Source organism: Camelus bactrianus, chromosome 10 (assembly GCF_048773025.1).
Source record: "Camelus bactrianus isolate YW-2024 breed Bactrian camel chromosome 10, ASM4877302v1, whole genome shotgun sequence".
Classification (NCBI taxonomy): Eukaryota; Metazoa; Chordata; class Mammalia; order Artiodactyla; family Camelidae; genus Camelus; species Camelus bactrianus.
The window spans coordinates 58,659,510-58,672,111 of record NC_133548.1 but is presented as its reverse complement, the minus strand read 5'-3'; the positions used below and the strand labels follow the sequence as shown (position 1 = coordinate 58,672,111).

Below are 12,602 nucleotides of genomic sequence, written 5' to 3'. Positions count from 1 at the left end.
CATAGCTCACACAGGCACTGAAATCACAGGCAGTACTTGGTATCGGATGGTTATCCCAATGATCTAGAATGCGCTTCTATTCATTTTTAATCATAAATAGGAAAAAGTTAAATTATGGAACTCCAAGTGTTTGTAGCTGTCCATTGGAAAAACACTATTAAAAGTCAAACACCTTACTTAATAGAAGAGCCAGGGATGGTATTAGAAGGAGGGGAAAAAGGGAGAAACATGCCAAAGCACCTGTTACATGCAAAGCATTGTGCTAGCACCAAATTAAAGAGATGGCCACAGGAAGACAGTCCAGTAAAAAAGTTCAGAGTACACTGGTGACCTTCAGCTGTGTGAGTTCTATTCCAGGCTCTGCCTTGTTAGCTGTGTAGCTTTTGGCTTAACATTTCTATGCTTCAGTTTCTTCCTCTGTAAAATGGCGACTACCTCATAGCATTGTTTGAGGAATTGAATGAATTAGTACACATAAAACGCTTGGCACACGGCTTGACACACAGTAAGCCCTTAACAAATATTAGCTAATTTTTATATCTGTTATGCAGAGAGCTTGTGCCTTCGCTCTGCTTTGGAGCACCGTCCCTCAGGACCAACTCCACCCTTGACATTCATTGCTTATCTGTCCTGGCAGTTTTTGAAATCACATTGTCACCAATTTGGGGAGGTAGAATCTTGGAGAACAAGGTAGTCTTATTCCCATCATTCAGAGAGAGGAACTGAAGCGCAGAAGGACCCCAGAGTATATTCCCCTCCTGTCTGCCATCCCACAGCCAGCCTCAGGCATAATGCCCCTACCTGGACAGGAGCTCTGAGTATAGGTGACCTGCAGAACTCAGGGCTGGAACAAGTTCCACTGCTTCTCTTGTTTCCTGGAGCTGTCAAAAGTGAAATGAGAGGATGTTGCCCGGCTGTAAGGTTGTCACTGCCGCTGCCATAAGAACAAGGGCAATGACAGATCTGTAGGGTCCTTTCACTTCCAAGAGAGATGCCCTGTGTAGCAGGTGTCTTAGGCGTAGCCTAGATACCGGCTTTTCTTTTTGTATTTGCCCCACAAAATTTTGTTTGAAAAACAAAACAAAACAAAAACCCTAAAACCCTCCCTGCTTAAGAACTCAGTTCAACTTCCTAATCGTAATTCTCAAATGCTTGTCACATATGTGGCAGTTGAGTTGTTAAACATGCATTCAGGACAAGGCCCATGCATTTGTAAGTGCCCACTCTGTATAAGGTGACTGTACAGGGGTAGTGAGGGGGAGAGAGAGAGAGCAAAGATCCCTCACCTCAAGGAATTTGTGCTTTGGGTATAAATGAAGCAACATCAAATACAGGAGAAAGTGAGGTGGAGGCTGATCAGGCTGCAGCCAGAGAGCATGGAAGAGGGAATCATTTATTCCCACTCTGGCAGGTGCTGAAGTCTTCCGTGAGGTGTACATTAGAGCTGAAACTCAGAGAATGGAGATCTGAGCAAAGCTTTTACAAACATTATCTCATTGGGTTCCTCCACCGTATAAACGAGACAAATCAACGGGTGAATGAAGGGGGCAGAACTAGGTCCGATCGTAATCATTATTGCTATGTTTATTGAATGCATACTATGGACCAGGTAGTGTGGAATATACTTTATTACAGGTAGTCTTCAAGACAAACCCCAAAATAGGGACTATGATGATCTCTATTTTGCAGACAAGGAGACTGAAGTTCATAGTGGTCAGAGGGGATACCCAGAGCTGTACCACCCAGTAACATGGCTGTGACTTCTGCCTAGTTTGTCCCATGCTTTCAGAAAGCTCCACTATGTTATGTTGCTTCCCAGACCTAGGTTTTCTTGTGCTTCCAGTAAGGAGGTTGAATTAGTGGCTCCTGTTGCTCCAGCTCAAAACGTCCTTTTGATTCTATCTTGCTTTTGTTCCAGTTTTGCAATTGCTTAGTAATAGCCTGTTAAATGGCCTCAGAGCAGGAGACAAGATGGGCCTGAAAAGATAATTGGAAACCTAGGGTGTCAGGGAGACCCAATGCCAACTCTAAATTGCTGAACTCGAATTTGGTGTTTTTTTTTTTTTAATTGAAGTGTAGTTGATTTATAATGTGGCCGAGATCTACATGCAGCTTCAACAATTTGTCAGTTTGAAAGTTATCAGTGAGGAGTATGTCTAAGGAGACAAATTTACCCAGTTAAAAATCATTTCCATCTGGTTTCTTATTTCTGTGGTTATAGTTTGGATCTAGTAGTCTACTCAGTAAGTGGGGTTTCTAGCTCCGTGTAGTGAGTGAAAGACAAGTGGAGTGAGAGACAACACAGAGGGCTGGCAGGGAGGCATTCCAAACCTGTCTGGGTGACTTTGGGTAAATGGCCTCACTTAGCCTTGGTTTCTCATCTGTAAAAGGAGAGCCGAGATGACCTGCTCTTAAAGTCTTTGAGTCGATGACATTGTAATCCTTCTCAGGGGATGATCCACCTGTATTTTTATCTTTGGGCACCCCTAGCGTGTGGTCCTGTAGCGTGGTACAGGGTAGCAAAAAATGTGGAGCTCTGGAGTCACACTGGCTTGGAGTCAATTTAGAATTCATTTAGTTGCTGGGTAACTGTGGGCAACTTACGCAACATTCTGCGCCTTTTTCTGCACAATGGGGCTAATTTAGGGCTGCTGTAAGGACTCAGTGAGATAATCAGTACAAAGCACACAGCACAGGGCTAGGTCAAAATAAAATTTTAAACTGGCATTACCTATTATTATTACTACTGTAAATGCTTAATAAATGTGTTAAAATTTGTTGAATGAGTGACTGAATGGATCAATCAGGTTGTTAAAGTATCAATGCTAAAAAGTTTAATCCAGGCTTTCCAAGAATAAATTGTCTCAGGACTTCTGTTTAACCCCGAAGTCTTTTTGTCATGGGTTTGGTTTGGGTTTTAGGCAATAAAGTTTCTTAGTACAGTCTTCCCTTGGTATCCATGGGGGATTGGTTCCAGGCCCCCTGCAGACACCAAAGTCCATAGATGCTCTAGTTCCTTTATAAAATGGCATAGTATTTGTGTATGGCCTATGAGCATCCTCCATGTACTTTCAATCATCTCTAAATTACTTACAATACCTAGTACAATCTAAATGCTATGTAAATAGTGCTGGTGTGGCAAGTTCAAGTTTTGCTCTTTGGAACTTGATGGATTTTTTTTTTCCAAATATATTTGGATCCATGGGTAGTTGAATCTTTGGAATCCACGGATATGGAAGGTCAGCTGTACTGAATTGATTCAAATGGGAGGTAGGGTTGTTGTTTTTTGTCTTTTCTTCCAGTCTCCCCTATGGCACTGTCAGTTCATTTATTCAGCAAACATCTACTGAACACTAATATTGTCAGGTCTATATATTTGTCAGTGTTTTAAGGGCAAAACTAGATTTTTTTTCTCTCATCATGGTGGGGATTTAAAATCTTCCATGGTGGGGGGGTGGGGGCGGAACAGCTCAGTGGTAGAGTGCCTGCCTAGCATGCACAAGGTCCTAGATTCAATCCCCAGTACCTACACTTAAATAATAAGTGAGTAAGTAAACCTAATTACCTCCTTCCCTTAAAAAAAGAAGGCATTCTTACTAATACATATAAAATAGATGAACAAGTTCGTACTGTATAGCACAAGGAACTATAGTCAATATCTTATAGTAACCTATACTGAAAAAGAAATTAAAAAATAATATATATATGTTCCTATATGACTGAAACATTATGCTGAAACACCAGAAATTGACACAACATTGTAAACTAACTATACTTCAATAAAAATAAATTTTAAAAATCTTCCATGGTAAAAAAATAAAACTACAACAAACTCCCATAATTTAAAAAAAGCTAACAAAAAGAGTCACTAAACAAGAATCGTTACAGCACTCAGTAAAACAAAACAAATATATTTGTGTTGCACTTAAAACTTTTTTAAAAAAATGCCTGTTTTTGTTGAGTATAGATTACTCATTCTAAGTATTTGGAAGTATAAGTAGTCAGTACACTCTGAATATAAATATGTGAAGGTATAATATATAAAACCTTAAAATATAAAGTAGTTGTACAGTGAAATTGTCTCATATGGTAGCCTAAAAAGAAAAAAAAAAGCTACACAGCAAAGAAAAGCTTTACTCTAATTCTACTTTAAAGAATATAGCAGTCTGAAATTATTGGGAAGAAAAACAGGCTTTGGTACTAGCAATTTCCTGTATACTGTGGGCACTATTCTAAACTGAAAAATTAGAAACATTTTGAAATAATGTGTTTCTCATTTTCTCTGGTCAAATTCAGAGTCTCCAGAGGCGGGCACTGGGCTTCTCTGATGTACTCCAACTTACATGCTGGATCTCATGATAAAGAACAAAAGAGAAAAAAAGATTTTTTTTTTTCTTCCTGTAACTCAAGGAGAAGCAGCAGGGCTGATGGCCTTGAAATAGACTTTAATAACCTTTTGATCGGATCTTTACATTTATGTCATAAAAATGTCTCCCAAATTTCCATAACTTCAAAAGACACTTTTGGAAAATCCTTTTGTTTTTAATTTATGTTTGTATTTATCCGTAAATATTGGATTTTTCTCTTTTCTGTTTTATAATGAGAAAGCTTTTATGTGGTTAAATATGGGGTCTGGATATTCAGATTCAGTGTCTTTTGTGAGGTTTCTCCTTTTTCCTGGCAAATTCTACTCATCCTTTAAGCTCAAATATCAACTCTTTTCTGAAGGCTCCCAAACCCTTCATTACTAGATATGTAAGTTCATCCTCTGTGTTTTCAGAGAATTGTATTGAAATTATATTTTGCATTGTAACTGTATGTTTACATGTTCAATCTCAAGCAGTCCAGAGAGCTTGATGAGCGGGAACCCAGCCTTGTTCTTCTATTCTTTATGGTTTTCCTCTATAGTCTAGCAGAGCCTGGCTCAGAGTGAAGGCTCAATTAATTTGTACTTAATAAGATTAAATGAGTGAACAAATAGGATTCTAATTAGCTTAAAATATCAGGTCTGAGATAATTTGGTATGCTCCACAGCCACTAGGAGCAGGGCACACTGTGTGTGAAATTTTACCACTGGGTCTCCAGTATTTTCCAGGATATACATCCGGATTTCTGTTTGATGCCTGTTCATCACTTTTCTTACGGGTCACCCAGGGTAACATTCAGTTTCCACTTGGCGTGCTAGTTACATTTCAGTACTCATGCCATTGCTCCATGATGTTCTAGGTATCATTTGTCCAAGACTTGTGACATCCTTACTGACTTTGTGCAGAAACCCTTTGGAATGTGTTCTCAGTCACTGCCAGGGACTCCCACAGGATTGTAGAGTTTGCTTCTCAAACTCCATTTCCTCCCACACTCTGGAAGATGTTAATAGACTGTCCATGAAAAAAAGGTTGTCAGATATGCATATTAGCATTTCAGATGCTCTTAGAAGTCCTGAGCGAAGAAACCTGCATAGGTTTATTTATCTCAAAGTCACCAAGTCTTTTTTGACCGAAGACTCTTTTTTTTCAATATGGTAGTACCATGTCATAGAAGAGTGGAGTTCTATAGAACACAGTTTAAGAAAAAACCATCCATAAGCTTTCTTCACTTCTAGGACTAAACCACTTCTGTTCCTGACATGTAGTTTGTGATTTTTTGCCTCATTGCCTTTGATTGTATTTGAAATTCTTTCGTATCCACTTATCTCAATTCTACTTTTTTTAAATTGAAGTGTAGTTAGTTTACAATACTGTTAGTTTTAGGTGTATAGCATAGTGGTTCACTATTTTTGCAGATGATACTCCATTATAGGTTATTACTAGATAATGGGTATGAATAATTCCACGCTATATAGTATGTTCTTGTTGCTTATCTGCTTTATACATAGTAGTTTGTACCTGTTGATCCCATATCTCTAATTTGTCCCTGACCCTTCCCTCTCCTCTTTGGTAACCACTAATTTGTTTTCTATATCTATGTCTATGCATTTTAAAAAGACCTGACACTGTGTCACATCCTCTACAAAGTAGCTTTTTTATTGGCCTTTGACTTCCTGTAACACTTTCTACAACTTTCTCATGTCTCTTATGATTTAATTTCTTTTATTATCAATTTACCTTTCCTCTCCCCTGCTACTAGTACCATGGGTTTGAATCTCCTGTCTGCATCTCTTTTGCTGACTGTATCCATTGGACTCTTGACAGGAACATAGTTTGTCCTTGATTGGTTCAAATGAGGAGACTTGAATGAAGTGGCTGCTTATGGAGGTGAAGACAGGGTTGAGGGAACAAGCAAGGACAGAGAGCACCCAGGGTCTAGCAACAGTGGGGAGGGGGCCTATCTGCTGTTAGGGCAGGAGGTTGAGAGAGAGGAAGGCTGTAGCAGAGCCTGGTGAGTGTGAACACCCAGGCGGGGGCTCAGTGCCAGGAGCTGCGCGTCTGTGGGGTGATGCGGCCACTGCAGGAGCCTGGTGCCGAGGAGGAAGGGAGTGAGTGGAAAAGAAACACCCTCTGACCTCTTCTTCTCCCACCCTCTGATCTCAGGAGCCTGCCAAAGTCAGCTCACAACGGAGCTGGGCTGTGTTGTCCATAAGGCTCAGCTTCCTGGGCACAGGGCAAGGCAGTGAAGGGTGGAGAATTGCTGGGGGCAGACAGAGAATAACCAGCACACTGGGAGAGCCTCTGTTTCTTCATTTAAAAATAGGGAAGTGACAACACTCTCCTCATAGTGAGGATTGAATTAGGAAACGCATCAAGATTCTTGTATCATGTCTGGTGCCTGGTTCTACTCATTAGCTCCTCCTCCTCCTCCTCTTTCTTCTCCTCCCCTTCCCCCTCCCCCTCCTCCTCTGATAGCTACTAGTATAAGAGCTAATGGAGGGAGATCTCACGTGCTGGTTATTTTGTATCCCTTACACGTCCAGCACCAAACATGGTTGTAGCAAGGCCCCAAGTGGATGGCATTTTGGAGGCCATGGGGAGACTTTTGAACAGTGATAAAAGGGAAGCTCATCTGGCTGTTTGGACTGATGTTATCAGCCAAAGTCTTGAAAACCGATAACAATGAGCTAAGTTTGAGACTTAAATTTAAAATTTTCAGCAGATTGTTTGGGCACTTCTTAGTCACAGTCTGAGTTTCCCTTCACCTCAGTAGAGGGGAGAGTTACTAAAAAACAAACCAGCCGGCCAGGACCAGCACCCTGGAGCCATCCTGGGAAAGGCAGTGCTTTCTTGTGTTTTGAAAGCAAAGCGAGGTTGGCCAGCCCAAGGTTTAAAGCAGGAGGGTTTGTATCTGTAGAGGCAGTTCGCTTCCTGCTCTTTCAGGCCAGTAATCTGGTTTATTTCAAACACAGGATCACCTGGCTTCTGCTTCCCTTGGTACACAGATTAGGGAAACCACAAGAATAATTATGGGTGTTCTTTTTACTTCAAAGCCTATAGAACGCTGTGGAAAGCTAACTCTCCATCTGATACCGGAAAAGCCGATTGAAGAGAAGGCCTTTTCACAGGAGCTGGGGTTGGGGGTGAGGTGGGACTTACCCACATGAAGGCAAGTGGGTGTCAGGGCTGGTGGCTGCACAGGTGTCCTCCACTGCAGCTTGTGCTTTTGGAGGAAGGGCACATTTGGACGGGGACTGCTCTGGGGAGCCTGCCACCCTGACAGAACAGTGAAGGTCACGCTGGGAGATTCCAGTACTGACACCAGCAGCTGCAGATGAGGACTTTCTTAAGGAGGAGTGACTTATCCGGGTTCCTGGCAGGCTAAAATTAGTGAGAAGAACACTCAGCCTCTAGATCCTGCGGGATCTGTAAGTAGTTGTGTTCACGTTATTGTCCCTGCCCCTGAAAAATCAAGACATAAGCCAGACTGGTAGACAATGGCTCTAAAGTCACTACACACAGAAGCCTCACGCTCTCCTAATGGGCCCAAGCTTGGGTCCTCCGGCTCTTCCTGGAGCACATTTTGTGTCTGTACTCAGGGCTGGCCTGTTTGGACAACTGTGTACAGCCAGAGTGAGGGCTTACTCTCCAGGTAAGAGGTGGGTTCACTGCATCAAACAGGGATAATAGGTAACAGAGTAGTTTGGAGATTACGCTGTCAATAAAAGTTAACTCCTCCTAGCAATGTGACACTCTTCCAAGATGACATGATATTTTTTGTTTTAATGTTAAAATGAAAAAGGCACTTGGCTCCAATCCAGGAAGACCCAGGAAGGCCCACCCCTGTTCTAAACTGTTATGACTTCATGGTTGTGTAAATAGCATGTTGGCAAAGTGAGGTTATCCAAACTATCGTCTCTTTCAGGATAAGAGATGGTAACGTCTCTCCCTTTTTTCCTCCCTTACTTTTTTTAAACAGTGCAATAGAATTGAACTATTAAATCCTTAAAACCCTTTCTGCAGGAAAATTAAAAACAAATAAATGACAAGTCTTTGATTTGTTGGACTGCTCTTTGAGAGGTTGATTGCTGACTTCAAGGCAAATTCCAGTCTTGGTAGCAGCCCTCCAACCTCAGCTCCAATTGTAATTTTATTATCAACTCTTTACCCCCTCCCCAGTGATCCCAAAGCTTCGGGGGAATGCAGTTCACTCAGAGGTTGGGTATTCTTGATCTGAGGTTGTCAGAAGTCAACCTTTGTATTTACTCTCATACCTGCCCGACAAGTAGAAAGAATGAGTGAGCCAATAAAATTGTTTTGTGTAAAGTTATAGTTTAAGAAGTCTTTTTTTTTTTTTTTTTGGTAAAAGTATTTATGGGATTAGTGTAGAGTTCATCTTAGCGATAATGGCTGTTTATTATCTACTGTGTACCAGACACGTCCCACTGCTTACTGCACTGGACCCAGTGACTGAGCCTTAGGAACACACATCCCTCTTTTTACTGATGAGAACCCAAGGTTCCCAATAGTTAAGTAAAATTCCCAGTTTGAAGTGTTGGAGAGGGCAGGCAAACACAGGACTCTCTACCCCAAATCCATATGTCATAAAGTTTTCCGTATTTTTTTCTGTTAGGATGATTTCAGGCCCGAGTAATGGAAACCCCTGACTCAGGCTGGCTTGAATGGCAATAAGGAAATTGACTATCGCACATGTCAAGAAGTTAAGGATAGGGCGGCTCCAGGTGAGGGCCACTCAAGGCTCCAGCTCTGCTTCTCTTGGCTCTGCCAGGATGGAGGGAGAAATAACAGGCCGTTACCACGTACGATTACATCCAGGAGATTAAAAAGAAAAAAAAAAGAAGAACTTCTTTTCTTTTGTTTTTCTCTTAAGAGTAAGTCAGCAAAAGCACTCTCCAGACCTCTCTCCATATCACAACAGTAGACCTTCGGTGGTCTTAAGTCTTTTGATAAATCAGTCACTGGCAGGGGATGAAGTTCTGTGTTAGTCTAAGGTGAGTAGCACAGAATAACTGGAAGGGCTCTGGACTAGGGGTCAGAAGCCTTGGGTTTTAGTCCTAGTTCTGTTGTGTGTTTGGTTATGGAAACTTGCTAATTGCTCAGCCTCTCTTAGACCTTACCTTTTCCTTACTGGTAAAACAGGGCTGATGATCCCTATCCTACTGGTCTCTCAGGGCTGTAAAACAGGAACGAAGTAATTTCTGTAGAAGTGTTTTGTAAACTGTGACACAAGATGTAAATGCATTTTATGGCTTCTAGTAACATGGTTCAGAGAGAACTATTGGTCATGAGATACTTTATCAGTTACACTCACGTGGTGCTCGATCATCGTCAAGATCATAATTTACAATTTATAAGGCTTTGCAAACACTACCTAAATTTTACTTTTGTGTTGGAAAATTAATAGTGGAAAAAATAGGGGGAAAGTGTGAAATTTCATACTTAAGAAAGCCAGTTTTTAAGCATCCTCATGAACTCCAGGATTATCTGTTTATATATGGATAGGTTGTGTGTAAGCCTTTTCATACTCATCAAAAAGCTAGCCTCCTAAGGATCTCTTAAACAACCTTTCTCATTCCTTCCTTTCTACCAATTCAATAAACATATATGGAATATTACTATGGGGGAGGGGATGGGCACACACAGAAGAGAATCCAAACTGTGTCTGAAGGTGAGCAGCTACCAACTCCCTGCTAGGGAAGAATTCTAGACAGCAGGTTAGATAGAACATATCCACAAGTAGCTAAAGAAACATGTAGAAAGATAAGAGGAAGTGTTAGGTCAGGTCCCATGGAGTGAAGAGATAAAGGGCTGTAAGAATTCAGCAGGTCCCAGCTGTGGGGTTAGGGAAGGCTTCAGGACAAGTCTTCATCTGACCCAGGAGGTGGAAGAGTTGGACATGGGAATAGCTAGTTCACCTTGGCTCTATGTCACACTTGCTCTGAGCTTGAATGCTCAACCAGAATGCGTAATCCTTGACTATAAATTCCATGAATGGTATAGCAGAAAACAATAGTTGGAAAGGTAGAGATTGCAGCTAGATTATGGAGGGGTTGGAATACCAGACTAAGGAATTTGAACCTTATTCAGGAGGTATGAGATAATAGGAAAAAATGTGTCTATTGGTCTCTGTCCCTGGTTTCTAGCACGGAGCTCCTAATACCCCTGTAATTTGCTAAGTGATAAGAGCTCTGGGAGCATCTAGTTCTAATATTTGGTCTTTGACCCCAGTTCCTGACACAGGGCTTCTGAAACCCTTATAATTCCCTGGGTGTTGCAGTGTCTTTTGTTCTAATGAGGTGACTTTGTTTGGGCTCCTGGTTGACTCCTAGATGGGGGCTGGTCACCAGAAAGAACAAGCCATGACTAGAAGCTTGGAATTTTCAGCCCCACCCCCATTCTCTTGAGAAGGGAGAAGCGCTGGAAATGGAGTTAATGATTGTTCATGCCTGTATGTGGAAGCCTCCATAAAACTGCAAAAATACGGGGTTCAGAGAGGCTCCCAGGTTGGTGAACACATCCACCCACTGGGAGGGTGACACACCCCACCTCCATGAGAACAGAAACTCCTGTGCTCAGGACCCTCCCAGATCTTGCCCTGTGCCTCCCTTCATCTGGCTGTTCATCTGTGTCCTTTACCAGATCCTTTAATAAACTGGTATGTAAGTAAGTATTCGCTTGAGTTCTGTGAGCCACTGTAGCAAGTTAATTGGACCCAAGGAGAGGGTCATGGGAATCTCCAATTTGTAGCTAAATTGGGCAGATGTTGTAGGTCACCTGAGGAACTACTACTTGCAGTTAGCGTATGAAGTGGGTGTGGGGGGCAATCCTGTGGGACTGAGACCTTAACCTGTGGGATCTGACACTATTTCCAGGTAGACAGTGTCAGAATTGAATTACATTGTAGGCCACCCAGCAGATGTGGAAAATTCCTTGGTGTGGGTCCATGCGTCTGGTGACCAGGAGTGTCAGAAGTGGAGTGTTCCGTGTGCGTAGTAAAGGAGACACACAGGAGGAAAAGCCTGTAGGTCAGGAGGCAGTGGGAGTCAGTGAAAGTTTGGGGGCAGTGGAGTGAGTGCCGTCATGACATCTGCGCTTTGTGAGGATGCAGTGGGCAGCTTCTGGTAAGCTAGATAGGAGGGGAGAAAGTGGAGGCCGAGAGATAAGCTCAGAATTTGACCGTTCAAGCAAGAGGTCACAAGAATCTGGACTAGATTATGGGCATTGGAGTGGAGATAAGCCAATGGATATGAAATATTTTGGGTGGAGAAACCATAGGTCTTGGTAATTGGTATAAAGACCAGTTGTGGAGGGGGACGTAGGAGTCTTTCATTTGTAAACAACAAAATGTCAACCCAGGTTGCCCAAATAAAGAAGTGAATTTAACTGCAAAGTTCTGCAAACAAATGTAGCCTCTGGACCTGCAGAAGCCCAGGGCTCAAATGATACCATCAGGACTTGGGCTTCTCTACCGCTGAGTTTTCTTCTGTGCTGATTATACTCCAGGGCAACCGCCAGCAGCTACTGATTTATATTTTCTGAGGATTAAATTCAGTGGAAGAGAGAGCTTTTCTCCCCATCAGTTCCAACAGACATCTCGGATCTTGCTTCCCATTACACATTCCTGAAGCAATTCCTCTGGTTCTGTTGCTGACTGGCTTAGACCCATCTATATGTGGTCTTTTATTTTCTATTGTTATTTCAAGAACTTGTCCATGAAGACAGCCTAACTCGAAGCCACTGTGAAGCACTGCCCTGTGACCAAACTCAGATCTCACCCGAGGAATTCTTGCTAACTGAAAGACGCTGCTTCAGAGCAGCGTTGGTTGCTTCTCATTCCAGTTCATCAACTGCAAGTTTGAGGCAAGTTTCTTCAGGACCTAGCATTTATCTGACTCATAAAATGAATAAAACCTAGACCATTTCTAGGGCAGCCTTCAACTTGGGCAGGACAAAGCCTGCATAAGTGGCAGCAAGATTTCACATCTGGGAAAGAGATGAGCATTGTCTGAGAGGACGTGACAAAGGAGTAGCTATTGACCTGAGTCTGGAAGCAAGTATAAACTTTGTTTCAGAACCATCTAGGCAGGACACTGAATGCCAACCAGATGTTAAGTCATTTGGATTCCCTTTGAAATGGGGTAACGGCTCTAAAAATAGCATAAGGCCATGTGCTTGATCTGAGCAGTCTTCTCTTTACACAGTATGTGTGTGATG

At 42.2% G+C, this 12,602-nt stretch overlaps 1 protein-coding gene across 2 annotated transcripts in view; it reads left to right on the top strand.

Annotated features, from left to right (window-relative positions):
• Positions 1-12,602, top strand: part of ME3 (malic enzyme 3) — a 378,039-nt gene that overhangs the window by 99,322 nt on the left and 266,115 nt on the right. The gene's annotated exons all lie outside the window — the stretch shown is intronic.